Source organism: Dasypus novemcinctus, chromosome 4 (assembly GCF_030445035.2).
Source record: "Dasypus novemcinctus isolate mDasNov1 chromosome 4, mDasNov1.1.hap2, whole genome shotgun sequence".
Lineage (NCBI taxonomy): Eukaryota > Metazoa > Chordata > Mammalia > Cingulata > Dasypodidae > Dasypus > Dasypus novemcinctus.
This window is the reverse complement of record NC_080676.1, coordinates 155,374,746-155,394,513: the sequence shown is the minus strand read 5'-3', so window position 1 is coordinate 155,394,513 and position 19,768 is coordinate 155,374,746. Positions and strand designations below refer to the sequence as shown.

Below are 19,768 nucleotides of genomic sequence, written 5' to 3'. Positions count from 1 at the left end.
CACAAGGAAAACCCGCTGCAGTGCTGGCATGCAAGAAACCCTGGTGACCCTATATGCTTCTGACTAGTGCAAATCCCCAACCCTCTCCATGCACTATTTTACAAGCAGTAAATATGGCATGAACACCTTTCTGAGCTGTGCTGTAATGATGCTAAAATTCTCAGTCCATTCTCTGCTTCCAAATCTAATTGGGGAAGCCAAAATAAACACACATGACCCAATTAAAGGAGCAATAAAAGATCCATGCAGTTATATGATCAAACAAACAGTGGTACAGACATCCACAGAAGAATCCTACAAGGATAAGGTAGTTTGGGAAGAGTTTATGGATTCAGTTGCTCTTGGTTAGATATTGTTAGAGAAGGCAGATGGTAGAAGAAGTAAATATTCTAGAAAAAAGGATAAAATGTAAACTCAAGTATAGTAAATGAGGTACTTCTTAATCTGTCTCCCAACTCCCTCTCTAGTTTCATGTCCCAGGAGACTGGATTGACAATGACAAATGACACAAGTGTCCCCCAAACACCTTCTTTTATACCACCATGCCTGTACACATGTTGCTTGTTCTAATTGGAATGTCTTCACTTCACCACTCCCCCACCATCACCACAGCCACCTATCAGGTCCTATCATCATTCAACAAGCTCAACCCTGACATTACGAACTACAGGAAGTCTGGACTCCCTAAAATAATTAATCACCGCCTGCCCTGGACCACCACTATCCCTTGTAGATACATTGGCAATAAACCTGGGCATATTTTAAGGGCAGGAACTGTATCATTCATCTCTTTATCCCCAACACGTAGCACAGAGCCTGGCACATTGCAAATGCTCTCTAAAGTTTTACTGAAATTTATCTGAGATGAGTTGTCTATGGAAGGGAATTAAGGAGATGAGCCAAATTGGTGTGTGGCATAGGGCCAGGATCTGAAGGAAGGCTGGTGATGGAATTGTTGTGAAGAGAAGTAATCTATCAGGAGGGCAGACATGTCACATGGGGTCATCCTGTGAGTGAAGGCCCTGACTTGTTGGGAAACCACAAAATAAGCAATACAACATGAGCATTGGATTCAAGAGAGAAAATGCAGGAGTCATGGGCAGACATGTCAAAGTGCAGGTCAAGGCAGTGGGGACCACAGAAGGGCTACCAACATATGTTCAGATTTGAGTGTGAGAAACATGGCTCAGCAACAGCATGGGAGATGGCAGAGCCCAGTTTAGCCAATGTATTCAGTAAACTTTAGAGATGGCTGCCGGTGGGGAAGCAAAGGACATGAGAAATGGGTGGAGAAGAGGTGAAATCAACAGGGTTGCTCTGATGGGAAAGAAAGATCAAGATTTCTCACTTGCTTAATGGGTGACAGTTGCTGTTCACAGAAATGGGAAATATAAGGAAAGCAGTAGGAATGGAGGTCAGTTGCAAGTTTAACTTTGAACATGAGTACTTTGAGTCCCATGGGACATCTACTTTTATAAAATTAACAATTAGGTTGTGGTTTTGGTTGGTTGTTGTGTGCGTATGTGTGTTTGGTTTTTTGGTTTTTTTTTTTAGTAACAACTAAAATTAGAGTTTCATTTGAGATGAAAGTCTGACTCTTTAGAAATGTACCACAGATTTTCATGACATCACTACCTAAAATGTACACAACTGTCACTTAGGGCAAGCAGGACCCAACTCATCACCACTCAGTTGTGATCTGGAAACAAATAGAAACCACAAAGCTAACGGAAAGTGACAGTCCACCTCTCAGAGAACACACTTTAAATATAGACATTTTCTCTTTACTGTTGCACAAGATAAAAGGAAATCAACAGCCCCTGGATGCTTGATAATCTTTACTTTTCTGTCAGGGCACGATGAGCTGTTCAGCCACCTGTCCTAACAGCCAGGGGTAAGCAGTCCCAGAAGAGGGGCAAGAACCTTTTTGCATCATGCCAAGGAGGAAAATTTGACCTTATAGGGTCTGACACAAGTAGAGGACATAAGCAATGTCATCTGCCATCCTTTAGACCTACGTACACTTCAAATCAAGGCCATGCCAATTCCTTTGTCACCATATACAAATCTCTGATTCTCCCTGAGCTTCATTTTCCACCTCCATAAAATAGGATGATCACAGAACCTATGTTGAAGGTTGTTGTGAGGTTTTAGAATGTTAATACTTCTTTTTAAGTGCTTAGAATAGTGCCTGGCTTATGGTAAACAATCAATGGGTGTTACATACTTATTCAGTAAATAATAATTTTGATGTTTTCCATCTGTTTATGCCAGAAGCTTCCAAGCTGCAGGGCTCTAACCTGAGTAGAAAATATGCTGTGATTTGTTAGTGTCAAGCATTCCACTGGTGTTATCTTACTCAAAAGGACAAGGGGGAAGAAGAGTAGAAACAAAGGGCTCCTCTCCAGGCCTTCCCACAGGGGATTCCAGCAGAAAGACGTGACAACCATAATTTTAAGCCACCTAGGGAGGGTGCCTTGCAGTGGTCCAAGCTTGCCCATGCTCTCTTCTGAGTCCCTGTGACCAGCCCACTGTTTCCTCTTTCTGGAATGCCCTTCACCCCTCCCCTCTTTACTTTATCAGTTCCTATTTGGAACACCCACATAACAGAGTAGGCAACATCAATAAAAGTGATCTGCTTCTTTCTGGTTGCGTGACCTCGGGTAAATTACTTAATCTCTCCAAACCCCAATTATTTATCTATGATGTAGAGACAACAAAGCACCCACCTTGTAAGACTCTGAACAGAATTGCACAAAATGATGTATACGACCTAATGTTAAATATCTACCCAGGGAAGGCACATCACATGTGCTCCTCCTTTAGTTCTAGTAGGAAAACTTCCTCAGTGAGTCCAGGAAAGGTGAAGCACCCCTGCTCTCTCATCCTTTATAATCTGCGCATGCACTGTCTATAGCATGTAGCCCAGCAGCCTATAACCCCTCTCTAGTAGGTCTGTCCCCTCTGTTAGAGACACCTAGAAAAAAGCAAGAACCATATCTGGGGCATATCAAAACCCCTGAGATCTGGCATAGCTCTTAGTACACCATGCGTCCATCAAATGTCTGTGGAATAAATGAATCTGTAGGGCAAAGATATTCAAGGAAAGTTAACTAAGATCATCTCATCCCCCCACACTTTTACAGAAGCATTCGATTATAATTGTATGTCACATTTGAAAATAGGTTCAGGCCAATAGACTGTTTATATAGCTTCCTATATTTATACAAAAGGACTTTTTCGATGAGCGTGATTTGCTTACGTGGTCATGTGTAAAACTCCTCCAAGTCATTGGATTATGGCATCTCCAGGGAATTAAGGATAGAAGCAAAAACCCAGATCCTTATCTCTGGATTTTAGGTGAAAACTTGAAAATGTTCCATCTCCCAAGAGTTGAGACCTTTTCCAAAGAGTCATGCTGAAAGATATTTTCAGGGGTTCCCAGAAAACATAATTATGGACAGCTTAAACAGAAGGAACAGGGGGAAAATGACCTTTCAATTGGGTCTGAAAATGGATACATTTCTTGGCGTGTTTCTAATTGAAAGTGGTCCCCTGGTGGATGGAGCCAAGAACCTCAAGTGGTTGCTTCCTCACTTTGGCCAGAAACTGGAGAGAATCCCCATCAAGTGGCTTGGCCATAATTTTTCCTCGGGGAGGAGGAAAGCCTGGGGATATGTGGAAGAAGCTTTAGTTGCAGAATAAGAAAACACAAAAGAAACAGTTATTATGAGGAGGCCATAACTTGTGCTTCAGTGCTAAACTAGATCCTTAGAATAAACTAGCTGGATAACTCCAAAATTGGCAAAATAGTGTGAAGGCAAGATAACATTTTTCTCTTTGACAGTTACTTTGCGATGCCCACGCCTTAAAAATGGAACTTGAATTGATTCAAATTTCTCCATTTGAACCTAGAATGGCAGCTCCACAGAAGATTTTTGGCTGTTTTATTCACTGCTCTAGTCCAAGTGCCTTCAACAGTGCATGCCGAGGAGCACGCACTCTATAACTGCGTGCTGAATGAGAGCAGGAGTTAATGAATGAATGCCTAAGTCGACTGCACAAATTTGTTTCAGAAATATAAGACCAATACAGGGGCACACTCACCCTTCACGATTTGGTTCACCTCTGAAAAGGCTCATCTGGGATAGTCTTTTCTAAAGTTCCACAAAGCTTGTTTCAGGCAAAAACCTGAATCTAATAATATTCAATTATCAAGCGTCAGTTTCCAAAATACCTGCCACTTCCTGGCTCTAATTTCGTTTCAGTTCTATAAGGAGACCACCCAATTGAAGAAGGAAGTATTTTTATCTCCACGCTAATTTGGTAAATCATTTTTTCCCCGGAAGAGTAGGGCTATCTTGGGCACCTGCCAGATGCATGGTAGAGAGCAAGCCACAGAGAGGGGGCCGCGACCCCAGCCTCACTGCAGTTACGAGGCGGGTCACCGAGCCTCCGGAAACCACGCATTGTAAGGCGCTTTCCATGAAAACGGAGCTGCCCATCAAGACGTCACAAGAACTGGAAGGCCCAGTTCTCCAACAGCAGGGCTCGGGTACAAAATGCAGTTTCAAGTGAGCATCTTGTTCTTGGTTCTCACTGGTCACTAGGTCAGAGGTCTCTGCTCCCCATGGTCATCACTTTTCAAAGACTGTACTTGCAAATCATGCCAAGGATCACGTTTGATACCAAGGGAGGCAGCTGAAGGGACTAGTTATGAGCTTGAGCTCTGGAGCCAAACTCTCTGGGTGCAAATCCCAGTCCTGCGAGCTGTGTAACCTTAAGAAAGTTGATTAACAGCTCTGTGCCTCAGTTTCCTCATCCTTAAAATGTAAAAAATAATAATACCTATCTCACAGCATCACTGTGAAAGTGGACGGAATTGATATGTATTGCCATAATATAATGAATATTCAGATTATAACAGAAGTTGGCATATACTACATTATGGTATATGTCAAAATACACACTATTGTAATTTCATGTATCTTATTTCATGTGTATATCTCATATAATTTATTAAATTGATGGCATTACAGTACAGCCCCCATGATTATAAAGCCATGGAGTCGTCAGCAAAGAATAAAATCATGGTCATTGACAAGAGACATAATACATTTTTAAAAAACAAATCTTCTAAATAATCTCACAAATGTGTATTCTTCCATTTGCTCGCTTGCAACAAGCAATAGCTGCTTCACTAAGAGCAAATGTTGATCTGCCACAGCTGGTGATCAGCTGAGGTTTTTTTGTCTCATGGGCCACAGAACAATTGTCACAAACCGATGTTGAGATGTCTCCCCCAGAGGTTTTCAAGGTGAGAAGTGTCGTCATCCCATCCCATCTCCCAGCTCACGAGCAGCCCCAATGGAAGAACTTAGATTATGACACAGTGATTTCTCGCATCAGCCTGACCTTCACATAGCATCATAACTTGGGTGAAAGCCAAAGACTTTATAACCTCTCTTATTCTTCTGCTCATGTGTCTGGGGTCCAGTTGAGCCATCGTACACGTTGAGCCCAAGCTCCGGTGATGATAATTGCCTTGCTTTTCATACATGCCAAGCTCCACCTTCATTTCAGCACTCAGATGAGAGCAAACACTCCTGGCTCTCTCTTGCATTTTCTCTGTTTATTTACCCACCTTTCTCTCTCTCTTCTTTGAGATAATTCTGCCAAGAAAGAGAAAAATATCAAGGTACGCCATCATTTCATTAAACTTCTCACCCAGCAGAAGTGTTCCTGATTTGACTTTGTACGACAGCTCTGCCCCAACTTGTCTAGGACTAATCATATACTCCTGCATTTGGAATTCAAATGTCTAATTCTCGTATATTATTCTCATTCTTTTAGTTCAACTGAAAGCCACCTGGTGATTCGTAACGTTTATTTACATTTCCCAGTCCAAAAATCTGGCCGTCTTTACCTGTAACCCTGGCCCCACTCCCAACATCCAGTTCCGAAGTTCCGAGGCTTCTCCTCCACCCTGTCCACTTGCCCATCTGCCTCTGTCTTTCCTTGGCTGTCCCAGTCCCCTCCCCATGGTGACTGGCATATCTCCTAACTCATCCCTGCACTACCCACTCAAAGTCATCCCTCTTACTGGTCCCAGAGATGGTACCTAAAGCATGAGTGTGCTTAGATTTTTCTGCTGTCCCTAGTCCCTATGTGATGCCAACTGTCCTTGGGAAGGAAGTTTCCAAACTCCAGTAGAGTTGGAGGGCTTCTTTTATACAGGGAATTGCATGGGTTCAGAGCATTGGGCTTTGCTACTGACAGTTCTGAGTCTAACCTCAGGCTCTGCCACTTGTTAGCTGAGTGGTCTTGGGTATTATTCTCCTTCTATAAACCTGATCGTTTTTTTAACAACTATCACAGTGCCTGTCTCAAAGGGTTGTTATGATCATTAAAGGAAAAATGCAAATGCAGGGTTGATTCAGGGCTCAGCGGCCCACAATAAAAACTCAGGAAATGCTGCCCATTACTAGGGCCAGCTGTCCTTGCAGTCTTTTACCCTGCCTGGGCCTTCTCTTCCCCACGCCAGTGTAGGCTGCACCTGCATCTTACCTGTGCCATCCATGACATCCCCTGTACTGATATCCCTCTACTCTTTGACTTTGCCCATGCCATGTGTTATCCAAATTCCCTTCCCATTTTTACCTGCTCAAACCCTACACTCCTTCCGAACTCAATTCACCCATCATCCCTTCCTCAATGCTTCCCTAGCCCTTCCAGGTGGAATTAATTTCTCCCCATTCCTTTTGCCCCCCTAACACTTGGCTTATATCCCCATTATCACATCGATTGCATCCTCCATCATGCTGGCAGTATTTGGTGACTAATCTGCTTCCCCCATTAGACTATGCCTTTGTTAAGGGTTGGAACCATGTTTTCATCAGATTTTACTCCCCAGAAATGCCTAGGATGGGATTTTGTGCATGGAAGTGCTTGCATTATGTTAATTAAATAGGACTTCATGTTTTGTGGTTTTCTTCAAGACCTGTATGGGATGTATCAAGGCAGCAGAGATCACCCCCTGGCCCCCACCCCTGGAACACAAACTTCTTCCAGCTGAAATGCAGTCTGGCCTTTAACAGGGGATTGTGTTTCTGCCATGCAACACCAGTGGACCACTTGAATTTCCCTTTACTTGTTGTGTCAGAAAATCAATCAGTGACTTCAGCTAAATCTTGAGACTTTCTTCCTTCTCCAGAGCCAGGCTAAATAATTCATGCTTCTACCATCCCCCCCCAAAACTCTCCTATTCTTAACCTAAATAACATTCAGAATATGCATTATTCAGTCTGCCTTGAGTCTCTTGTTACCATATTTTTTAAGAGGAAAGAAGAAAACCTCTATCACTGGGTAAGATTTTCAATTCCAGAGAGTAAGAATATGAAGAAAAGGTGGATATTCAACCCTCAAGGCACCTGAGAATTTTTTTTTTTTGTATTTTTATAATGTTAACTTTTGTCCTCTGTGTCAGCAGAGTAGCACCAACCTAGAAAGTGAAATTTGTAAGTTTTAAAATTTAAATATAATTTTCCCAGGAGCCACCCAAACATTATTGATCTCTTGCACTTTTTCCTCTAATTTGACAACACCTTCTATTTTGCCAAGAAACAATACATGTGGTAAGAGAGAGCCATGTGAATATTAATAAGGACAATTCACATTTGCATGTCGTACTTCTTCACATGACTTTAAAATGTTTTTCTCTGAGGCTTACCACAACAATGTTCTATGTAGTTAAAGCAAAATCCAGGAGCACGCCCACTGGATTTGCTCTAAGCAAGCAGGAAGGAATAGATTCGCCAAAAATGGCAAGTCCTATTCTCAGCAGGACTGGACCAGTGATGAGCTTGACTTTATCTCTGAGGTGTTTCCCACATCCCTTTTTCCTTCTAAAGAGTGCACTCCCTACTTTCCATGGGGCCTTTAATTCTTGCATAAAAATTTCCTCCTGATAAGTCTCAGTCAGAACTTACCACGTCCTCAAATCAATAAAATGTAAAATTGCTCAATATGGAAATGTTATAAGGTTTTAAAATATTTTTTTGCACCTTTCTTCTGGTACTTTTCAACAGAAAACAAGTAAAGTCCTATTCGTTGGGCAATTGCTAGGTTAACATAGTCGAAGAGTTGTCACAGAATATTTCATTTACTCCTCATAGCAATGCTAAAAGGGAAAAATCGTTATCCCCATTTGAGAGTTCAGGAAAATGACATAAAGTGATCAGCCTAAAGTCAGTAAGACAGACAGGACACAAGGCTTCACTCACTGTATGTCAAGTTCAACCGGGCAGGCTCTCCCATCTCCACACATCCTGGGTTATGCTCAGATCTCTTTGAGGATATCGGAGGTTGAAGAATGTCCACTAAATGGCAGCCTTCCTGAATTCTGATTCAATTTAGACAAAAAGGAGTGAGCCTTATGCAGCTCAAAATGCCAGGCTTATTTTTGCTTAAAGCTAGAATGAGATATGCTTTTAGATAGGCAACAACCATGAGCATCCTAATTCTGGACTTCAAAACTAGCCCCACTCATTCCCCTGTCTCAGGCACAGATGAACCAGTGCTGTGTCTGCAAAACACAACAGAATGTGTGCTTCCAGCAGGCTCTAGGCCCCAAGAGGAGGGGGGAGGAGGGTGCTGAGCTCTCTGAGCCCATGCTTCCTTCTCCCTTGCTACTAGCCAACCATGCAGAAGAGAGAGCCCAGAGGTGTTACCTCCAGGGAGACCCCTCCATGTGGTTGGAAGCATCAAGAGTGGGAAGTAACACTGGTTCCTTTCCATTTTACTCTAAAGAGACTTCTATTGTGGGTTCACCCTGGCACATGGTCTTCTGGGCAGGTACAGTGCACTTACTATTATGCCATCCTTATCACAGAAGTTCATCACACGATTCCCTGCAGAGGTCAGGATGGCAGGAAGTCTTTGTTTCCAGGGCTCCACTGACTCACTGCATGACCTCGGGTGAGCCACTTAACTCGTCTGTGGCTTAGTGTCCCAATTAATAAAGTCTGCAGTGTTGACAGGAATCTCCCTGGGTATCATGCTTCCCTCACGGGGCATCAGTGAATGGATCTTGCAGTGCTGGCCTCAAAACGAGCTACCTGCAAGGTCAGGGGATGAGGACCCTTGCCTTCTCCCAAGAGTCTTGAGCAAACCGTCTTTCGATGGAGCGTTTCTGTTAGACACTGACGGAGGGAGAGCTCTCTGGGCAGAGCCTGGGTGACTTAAGTCCACCCTGCTGAACATTTCGAGTAACAGTAGATTATTTCATGCCTCTTGAATGTTTGGAGTCTGAGCAGCTACACACACTCACAACTATATTTTACCCAAAATTGACAGCCCCGGAAAGGACATATGGTTTAGATTTTTAGACAACACTCCATGTAAAAAGGCTTTCCTTTTGTAGAGGAATATTTTTAGACTCTCCTGAGCTAAACTCTGGGGCTGAATTTAATCCATACGGCCCTCCCGTCCAATCAAGAGCCAAAACACAACTTTGTGTCAGGGTAATACATTGTTAACTGATATGTCAGAAAATCAATTAATTACTTTTAAGAAGGAGTTAAGAGGATCCCTACAATGCTGCCACGTGAATTATTAAAGACTACTCTGTCAAGGCGCCCCTCCCCCACCCCAAATCAAAGCCCTGTGTCATAGGGTGGTACAAAAATATGCCTTCTACCCTGAAAGTGGTTGAAAACAGTGTCTGGTTGAAAAGGCAAAAAACAAACAACAACACGGCAGAAGCTGGAGTCCACTCATGCTGCTAAACACGGTCCCCAAAGAAGATACTGTCTGCCCCCATTTTCTAAAATGTATCTCGTTTTCTCTAGTCAACGGCTACAATAAACCCATGCCCGTCTGCACAACTCTGTTCACATGCGGTTGGGCGACCTTGCGCTCACGTCCACGTTCATCCTACAGGTTTCTTTCTTTCCCTGAGCTCTGCCCAACTCAACCCAGAAAACAGTCCATGAAAGGCCCATCGCTCCCTCCTCCTCCTGCCAATTCTATGCCCGCCTCTAACCTAGGGTAGACCAGATGAACGTAAACCATCCTGGGTGAGAGGCCAAGAGGTCTCTTCTCACCTTCTGGCTTAATTGGCTCAGAATGTTTAGTTTAGGTCAGTCAATACCTCATCCATATGTTGCCTACATCTGGAGACAATTATAAGATGAAGCTGGAGCTTTAGGTATGCATCAGCCTTGCATTCACCAAAAGACAGAGAAAACCCCATCCCACCCCAAAGTATCTGTACCCACAAAGACCAGGGGACCAATGGAGATAGCAGTCTGCATTGTAAAATGAGGGGTAGGGGTAGGCTGGGGCAATGGGATCTAGAGGGCAAAAAGATGAGTGGTCCTTGCTGCTTTTCTTTGGTTTTGATTTGGCCAGAAGTGCAAGCCCATCCGAATGAGAAAAAAATCACACACTTGCATAACCAAAGCATCAGCAGGACAAGGGGCTAGGGTGGGGGTGCCGGCAAGTTGTCATTTTCACGGGCTAAGTCTCAGAGGTGGTTGAAAGTGGTTCCACGGGTGGTTGATCTTTAAAACCTTCAGAGCTCTCAAGGACCCCCAAAATAGTTCATCTATTTTTACAACAGCACAGCCTTTAAAGAAGAGCTAGAGGAGGTTGTCCCGGCTTCTAGACTTTCTGAGACCCAGTAATAAAAGAGCGGTTGACACCTGGAAGCACAGTTATCCCTATAATTCTCGATCCATGCCCCTCATTCTAAGCTCAGGACTGCTGGGCTGCCTTGGCGTACCAACAGGCTGGAGGGGTGATGGAAGCTGTGGCACATTGTCATTTGTTCATTCACTCATTCATAAAAAATACATTTTATCTATTCAGTGCCAAGCACTTTTCTTGATGCTAGGAATTCGACATTAGCAAACAGGACAAAGTCTCTCTGTCACTCTACCCACTCCACCCTTCACTGAGAGGATGGAGGCAGACAATAAATATGTAACTACAGAAATTAAATAAGACAAAAACAATGAAGAAAGGAAATCAGCGTGGCTGATATGGTACAAGCGATGGGGCAGGGAGTGGGGTTACTTTAGCCAGCACTTCAGTAGATGACATTTGAGCAGTGATGGGGAAAACTGGGTGGAAGGGAGGGCCCAGTGGTCCATGTAAATGGAAAACATGTGCAAGGGTCCTGGGGTAGGAAGAGCCGGGCATATCTGAGGCCGGTGTGAGCACGGCAGCGTGAGCTGCAGGAGCGTGTTTCCATGTAAGGTCAGAGGATCGGCTGGGCCAGTTGACTGAGGCCCGAGAATTCTGCTGAGAAGCCCCAGGCAGTTTGGGCAGAGGGAAAGCATGATGGGATTCCCATTGGTCTCCTTGACTGCTGGGATGCAGTGGGGCATGGACAGGAGCAGGGAGGGCAGCCAGGGGCTGCCCACAGTATTGGGAGGCAGCAGCAGGGCGGGAATGGGCTGGAGGGGACACTCTCCTTTGCTCTGCACCGTGGACTCCATCCTGAGCAGCCTGCAGACCACCCCTCCATCTGAGCACGGGCTCTGTAACCAATGCCTCTGGCCCTACTGGTCCAAATGTGACTGTCACCTCCGTGCCCTTGGCAAATGCCTCCATCTCTCCATACCTCACATATGTAATGAAGAATAAGATCCCTCCTGCCAGGTGCCTGGTCCTGAGTCCCCGGAGGAGAGGACCCAGATGCCGTACTGCTAACGCCACCCCTACCCCCGACATTGTCCCCATAAGGCGTATTCTTGATGCGGATTTCACCAACATTCATTTAGCAAATATTTATTAAGCACCCACTCTTTGTCCCCAGGGTCCCATACAACCTCTGGGACACAGCCTGATTGCCCCTACTGTCCTGGGCCAAGGTCACAAAAGCTCTCTGCACCCTCTTCACCAGTCTCGTATTGAACTGTTATGCAATATTTAACTAAGACACCAGCAGACGCATCGGCGGCCCTGACTGGCCTGTGACCCGCCAACGAACCCACCGGGAGTGCACGGTGCTGGCCGGGGTGCAGATGGCATCCCGCTCAGAGGGCAGCGGCTGGCCTCTCTGACGTGCCCAGGTTGCAACCCGAGGAGAGCAGAGGGCTCAACTAGGAATATGGAAAGCATTCGGGCTGCTTTGTGCCAGCTGATTTCAGAGGCAGTGGATGCAAATCCTAATTTGTTTAAAGCTGAACCCTCTGCTTTGTTGGGACAGCCACACCGGCTCTTCCTCATACCCTGCAATGCTGCTGGGGAAGCCCATTCACAACCTGGACAGGTAATATTTTTTAAGGAGAGAGAGAGGGATGATATGAATAGGGGAAATTTGGTGAGCAGAACCTGGAACCCAAAAGATCAGATTGTAATCTTGCAAAGGATGTTCGGGCACCTCTGAACTTTCTGCCAATGAAATGAGGCCATCTCTCCTCGGGAACAAGGTGCTGCTTGAGGCCAAGGTGGTGGCAGCTCCGCCAAGGCGAGGCCTCCTGACTCCGCTGGGCTGCTCACCTCCCTCTGGAGGTCGTCAGGTCGTCGAAAACATCAGCTTTTTTTTTTTTTTAAAGAAATGCTCTGTGCTCTCTGTAGGCATTCAATGTCCTCTGTTTCTGCAACAGAGCGTAATTCCTATGAAGAATTTGCCACTGTGCCCAGAGAAGGGGGAGGGGGGCCCCACCATCGGCATCTACCCCGGGCTCCCCTCCTCTCTGGTCCGGTTCTGTCACCATCGTGAGGGTTGTCTTTGACCTGGAGTCACCTGCCATGCCAAGAGATAAGAAGGGTGGGACAGAATTATGAATCGAACTGCTAGGGTCCAAATGGATTTCGGGCGTTTTCCACATTAAGGAGCTAGCGCTAATGTGAGCAAGCATCGATTCCTCCTGCAAGGATGGGTCCCCAGTTCCAGAGATCACCCTCTCATATAAGAGCAAAGCAAGAGAGAGGCCCTCGGCTGGCCCCAAACTGCACCAGGGAGAGAGAACACATATCCAGCCGGTGTGCTGTCTCACAGGTGGTCCTGGGGTCGGATCCCCATGCCAGCCTCATCCGCAGTGGGGCCAGCTGCACAACCCAAGACCAACCTGCCCTTCGTGTTTTTGCACTGTCTCAGAATTCAGCCTTAATTTGTCCCCAAACGAAAAGCACACAGAGATCACTTTCAATTTAGTGTGGAGTGTTTGTTTGCACAATACCCTTAAGATAAAGAATGGGAATAAACACCCCCTTTCCAGCATACACATGTGCATGCACAGGCAAACCATCCCCAAGAAGATATAGCCTAGCATGAAGAGAGATCTCTCTGTTCCTCTTTCTTTAGAGTTATAAGATAAGCTTTTTACATATCCTGAATCAATGGACATACTAGATGTGTATGCAAAAGAACTTCAAAGCTGGCTTTGACAAAGGGCATTTGGAGAAGGATGATAAAAATGTGTCTGATAAAACAGAAAAGACTTTAGCAATACAGCCCTACAAATTGGGAAAGCAAGGGACTCAGCACGTGGTGTGAAAGTGTGTTATCTACACCCTCAGCACTAAAAGATAGTGGCTGCGAGCAGAAGGTTTTATCTGGCCTTCACAAAAGTGGAGATTGCACCTCCCCCCCAGCCGCCCCGTCTGCAAAGCCCAGGAAACACCTTGCAGAGGAGTTGATGCAATATTTGCCATCCCAGCCCTCGGTGACAGTTAAGATGTGTTACAACAGAAAATTGAGCAACGACCCTGCGGGATCACCCACGTCTATGGTTACTCCACTTTTTTTTCCCCTGGAGAGAAAAATAGGACATTTTGAGGGACAATTTTTGGCCTCCCCTCCTCCCCATACTTTCAGTTTACACCAATAAAGAAACATTCTGCCTTCTTCCTCTCCAATAAAGTTTTAGACTACCTTCCAGGCTGACTCTTCAGGCAGGAGATTAGTAATATTTACTCTTTGCCTCTCGTTGCATGATATCTAGAGACTTTCAAAGGATTCTCGGTATCTGTTTTTGGAGATGTGTCACTCAGTCCCGGTGACTTCTTTGGGGCTGGAGTTTAATTTATGTGATTGCAATCAGGAAACCACTTTGAAAGAGAAGAAATCAATTTAGCTTTTCACGAGTCATAAATTTTCTCTAAGTAAAATTTCACAAGATCCTCCTCTTTGTAAGAAGTTACAAAGCAGCTGTTGGAGGCGCTTAATCTAGGAGCCAGGGGGTCTGTGTTCTGGCCCCAGATTGGCCACTGTTGCGGAGCCTTGCAGAAACACTCATTTCTCGAGCTTCCCTTGTCTCTCTATAAAGCGATCCTATGAAGTGATTGTACAATTCCTTTTACCTCTCAAAGAAAATTCTCTGATGCCATTCCACAGAAGGGCAGCCCTCAAAAGAGTTTCACTCTAGGTTGATAATAATCTGTTTACCTTTGACGAGTGGATTTGGCTTTTCAAAATGCTTCAGCAGATATGATTTCATTTCCCAATGCCTCTCCGAAAGAGGCATGGCTATCGACTTGGTGAGTGAGGAAACTGAGGCACAGCTCAGTTTGAAGACCAGCAGAGAGTCATACCCTAGTTCACATAACAAAATGAGGACTGAGAAAAAAAGGGGAAAAAAAGACATGTTAGGCCAAAAGCTTTCAAATTTCTTTGAATAGCAAGGAAAAGTTGGGAGTAAATTGTGTGCCACAACCCAAGAGACAGATACATCAATCAAAAAAAAGAGTTTGAAGCAATGCTTGTCCTTATTATAAGCAATGTGAAGCACTCTAGTTTTCCTTTACTCTGCTTGGTTTCTCTTACTTGCTTTTCTCTTACTATTATTGTTGCTGTTACTGTTAATTGACAACGAATTAATGCGTCCCAACCTGTGGTCTGGGTACCACGTGGTGGTGTCCTGCTTTTGCCTATGGAAGCCATGAGGCCCCTCTCTGCATTCCCACGGTGGGAAACGTTGTCTTTGCTGGCAAGCCCTTCACTGAAGGCGGCACAAGAGCCTCCAGGCTTTGACTACACCATCACTTCCTAATAAATAATGGATACTAATGACAGTACCGAGACACCTATCTGCATTGTCCTCTCACTCAAGTCCAAGGAAGAACTGAGGCTGCTCCCTTAAAATGGCATATGGCTCTCTAAATAAAGGGCTTTCATGCAGTTTATATTTAAACCATAAGGCCATGGGCTCAAACCCAAATTGCTCCTTAAGTACCATTCTGGAAAAAGCCAGTGAAATATTTATCCATCCATCTGGGTTCAGTATTTCCAAAGCAGCCCATTTCCTGGTATCACGCTTCTAGAGCGTTCCAATTTGCAAAACCCCCTTTCTATTGGTGAAACTGCCATCAAAAGCAAAAGCAGTCCTTTTGGAAAATCTTTGTCTATGAAACTCCTTGAATGAGAAATATAAGGAACAGGATGCTTTTTTAAAAATATTCATAATTCAGAGATTGTCTGCTGGGTCAGATTCTTACTTTCACTGTTACATGGTGTGGCTTTGCACAACTTGTTTAACCTCTTTGAGCCAAAGGGGATAATAGCTCCTAACTTAATAGGATTATCAAGTGTACCAAATGAGATCGTTCATGTAAAGCCCTTGCCACAGTGCCTGGAACACAGAAGGAGCTCAACGCGTGTTAGAGTCGATTACAATTTGTCTGCTCAACTTTGCCCAGTCATCATTACTCTATCATCATAAATAAGGTTGTGCACTCACGCTCTTTCCATCTTTCAGTTTTGATGACTCAATCCCATAGCTTTCTCTGTTCTCATCGGCTCCGAGCCCTCAAATCCCTAGAGGTCAAACCACCCCAATCTCTTGTCTCTTGTCTCCCCAAACCTGTCAAAATCCAGCAAAGCCCAAATCCAATGTCTTCATGAGCTGCTGCTTTTGTTATCCAGGCTGTGCCTGATAGGATAAATTATTTCCTTGCCCTACTAAGCTCATAGCACACACACTCCTATATAAAAATTCTATTTAAAAAAATAGAAAAGAACCATATTTCCTTTTAAAGATCCAAAAATTTGTCTCAGAAGGGAATTCCACTTTGTGTGTGTGTGTGTGTATGTGTGTGACATGTGAGTCCCCAGTGCAGATAAGAAGTTCCCTCTTCGCTTTGTTCACCTGGCAAAACAAATACACCTCCTGTGGAGAGAAGCTTCTTGTTCAATTTATTTTGGACTTTAACATTCTAAAATCTTAAAGGTCTCCAAAGAGAGGATACTTGCCTTTAGAACTTTTTATTTTTAGGTTCTGGGGGTAGGGGCGAAGCTTCTTGATAAGTTTCAGTAATTCAAAATTTTCTAGATATTTACCTTCATTTTTTTTTAATCCAGATGTTTTGAGGTTAGGGACAAGAACAACAAAAAATTCCACATCCATTCAATACTATTGTGGCTTCAGTTTAGCATCTTACTTTATATCTGGATTTCCAGATTTTACCCATAAGAATTTATTAAACATTCTAGAACATTTTAAAATATAAAGATGGCAGGTAATAGAACATTATTCTGATTAAAGAAGTTTTTCTTCTTCTATTTTACCTCAAGGCAGCATCAAGTCTTCACTGAGAATATCCTCCACTAAAGAACACCTTTCAGGAAGAGTATAATTAATCAAACCTACAGTTATCATGAGCAAAAAAACTGTATCAAATGCAAAAGTGAACATAATGATTACGTGTGACTTAATCTCCTTCTCATTCCTAATAACCAAGAAGTTACCCTGAAAATCTTAATCTAGTTCCACTCTAATTAGGAAGAGTAGGAGGAAATCATTTCAGTAACAAAATGAAAATTGCCAGGTTCTATATACCTGAGGCAAAAAGACAAGAAATGAATTGTCTTGTGAGCTTGGTTAGTGAATTTTAAAAAAAACCAAACCTACACCTTGCACATCACTTCATGTCGTTGTTGAATGTGCCAGTGTTAAATGATGCTCTCCAGGGCAGAATGTGACCACAGAAGGGTACTGACCAGTCTCCTGCAGTGAGGTTGCCCACTTCTGGGTACCATTTGTCTATGGTTAAGCCAAATCAGGAGCCACTTCAGTTTGGCAGCTCAGCTCCCAAGTCCTGGGTGTCGTTTGCTGACAAAAAGTGGAGCCACCATTGGCATATATGTTCAAGTTTTTTTTTCTTTACTCTTTAGAAGTCTTCCTCCTTATGTGGTGTCATCAGCAAAAGGGACTTCTTAGCTAAACAGACACTTTCTATTTTAGACATGATACGATTTCTGTGGTAAGGCAATAGACCTGAAATGTAACTTTTTTTTTCTAAAATGTGGGATACTCCTAAATCGAGAACATGACAATCAATTACAGAATTTCTTAAAATTGAAGGCTTTAAAAAAATGTTTTTAAGAGTCACATTTGTAGAAGTGTAATTGCTGCATACCCATCTTGAAAGCTTATCATAGCATCCTGTATTTACCAATAATGCTTTTGAAATTTTCCCCCTCAATAAGAGATCTCTGTGTGCTTGTGAATTGTTCAGGTAACTGGAGAAGCAAGAAAAATGGAAGTGTGTCATAGTCGCTGATATCAGTGCACTCATTGGGCAGACCCTGAACCAGAAATGAACCTGAGTGCATCTGCAGAGAAGTGATTATATTTGGACACCCATCTGTGACTTTGCTCTTGCTGTTTTTTTTTAAACTACATACTCTGCAAATATGTGTGGTAAAAAGTTTTCAGGTATCAAATTTGTGCTTAATTATTTTTAGATGATCTCTGTATACTGCTTTCATTATACATGTATGCATAAATAGGAAATTAGCTATCAGATAATATGGATTTCTTAAACGTTTTGTTTATATTTCATTAAAAAGTATTCCCCTGTTCATTTCTTCTTTTTAAGTAGAGGTGAACCCTATAGAACTAGCACCTTTTATCCATTCACAAAAGATAGTAAATTTGCTTCATTTTCTTGAAAATAGATTTAAATAACAGCATATCTCATAGCATGTCTAAAACAATCATCCCAAAAAGCTGAAATCTTACATAACTGTGGTTTGATTGAGAAATAGGCAATGATGTTTTCAAAAGAAGTCGCCACAAAAACTTGTACTATTCCATTGCAGTACATGGTACATTATCCATAAAAATTGGGTTTATTTCCAGAACATTGATTATATAATATTATTCACATAATCTGCAAATATATGACCAGTCACAAAACGTCAATCACAGCATTTTTATGAATCTTAGCAAATGCAATTACACGTTATAATAGTAATTATTACTTCTATTTCTGCTGACTTTTTATAGCTATCTTTTATTCACTACGACAGCATGAAGTGGTAAAGCTTTTGTGGAGGTATAATCATTCCATGGTCCCATGAGAAAGCAGAGTAGTGCCATCCTTAGCCTACTGTTTCACATAAAATTTGGTTTTCTGAATATTGAAAACAGAATTCATATCAAAGTGTTTACCTTCTTGACTGTCCACAAAACACAAAGTAAAGTGGACATTGGGAAATTTATTATTTTTAAAATATAGATAACTTTATTCAGAGATGACTCTACTTCCAACTCTTTATTCTTGGGTATGCTTCTCAGTATCAGAGACGGATGACCTGTTCAGCAGCCAAAATTTATCTCAGGCTTCCGTGTTCCCTTCCAAAGGATTTCTGTTAGATTTGTGGGAACTTTCCCATCAACCTAGAATCTGTATGGGATCATAGACAGGAAGATTTTTATTTCAATGAAAAAGTGTTAATTTGAGGTACTGAGAGTTGTAACAATAAAGACCCTTAAAACTGTTTGTTCCATTGAAATTAATCTCTGCTGTGCATCCATTTTGTTAATTACTATTCTTTAATAAATTACATAGTAAAATCTCATTAATTGAGTTGGCACAGAGAAAACAGATTTTGTAACAAAGCTGAATTTTAATGATTAATGATAACTATCTTTACTCAGTAACTATGTGCAAAATATTTGATTTCAGTCTTTTTATAAATATAGAACAGAATAGCAATGTGTGTCTATTATTTTTAGAAGCCACACAATCTCAAAGTTGCTTGTGTGTATGTGTGTGTGTGTGTTAAACCACAGCTTAGGGCCTGTTTGAATAATAGATAATCCTTATGCGCAATTAGAGGAACCATATGTAAAACGATAAGGTGCTTAAAATGTATTGTCTTGAGTTGCTTCCATGTTCCCCTTTTCCTTCCTCTCCCCTCCCCCACTCAAAATTCGAGTCCACTCCAGTCCTGTGCTAAACAAACTTCTTCCTAACTGGCACAGAAAGAAAACTTCGGCACAAGGCCCACTGTCACAATTCAAAATGGTATTTCTGTAAATTTCCATGGACCTGGAAAGTCCATCTTTCCCCGTTTCTCATGTTGTAGGGAGGAAACTAAGGCGGGGACTAGCTTAGTAGCTAGCTTGTCTAGTTCATTACTTCAGCCTTCTTCCTGTCCGTTACCCATCCTTGTCCATGGTTAGCCCAGGCCTAGCTCAGGCTGGGCTCCACCTACTCCTAAAGGGTTGTCAGACTCGTGTTGGAGTAGCCAGGGTCCTTGTCCTACCAAACTAACTTCCAGTGAATCCCCATCCTCCCGTATTTCTGTAGGACTTGTGTTTCTACAATAAAGAATGTCCACTTAGTTCAAGGGCAACTTGTCAAGCTCTATGTCTAGCAGCTCAAAAACCAGTTAAAATGACCCACCTAGTTCTCTGTAAATACCAGTGTTTCCTGAGGATAGATGATACCATCCCATTTCATAATCCCTCCAGGGAAGGGGTAAAGATAAATTTTAAGCTCAGAGACTCCAAATAAACTGCTTTTTAGA

General features: G+C 43.0%; 1 protein-coding gene across 2 annotated transcripts in view; it reads left to right on the top strand.

Annotated features, from left to right (window-relative positions):
* RUNX1 (RUNX family transcription factor 1) overlaps nt 1-19,768 on the top strand; it is a 243,819-nt gene that overhangs the window by 119,062 nt on the left and 104,989 nt on the right. The gene's annotated exons all lie outside the window — the stretch shown is intronic.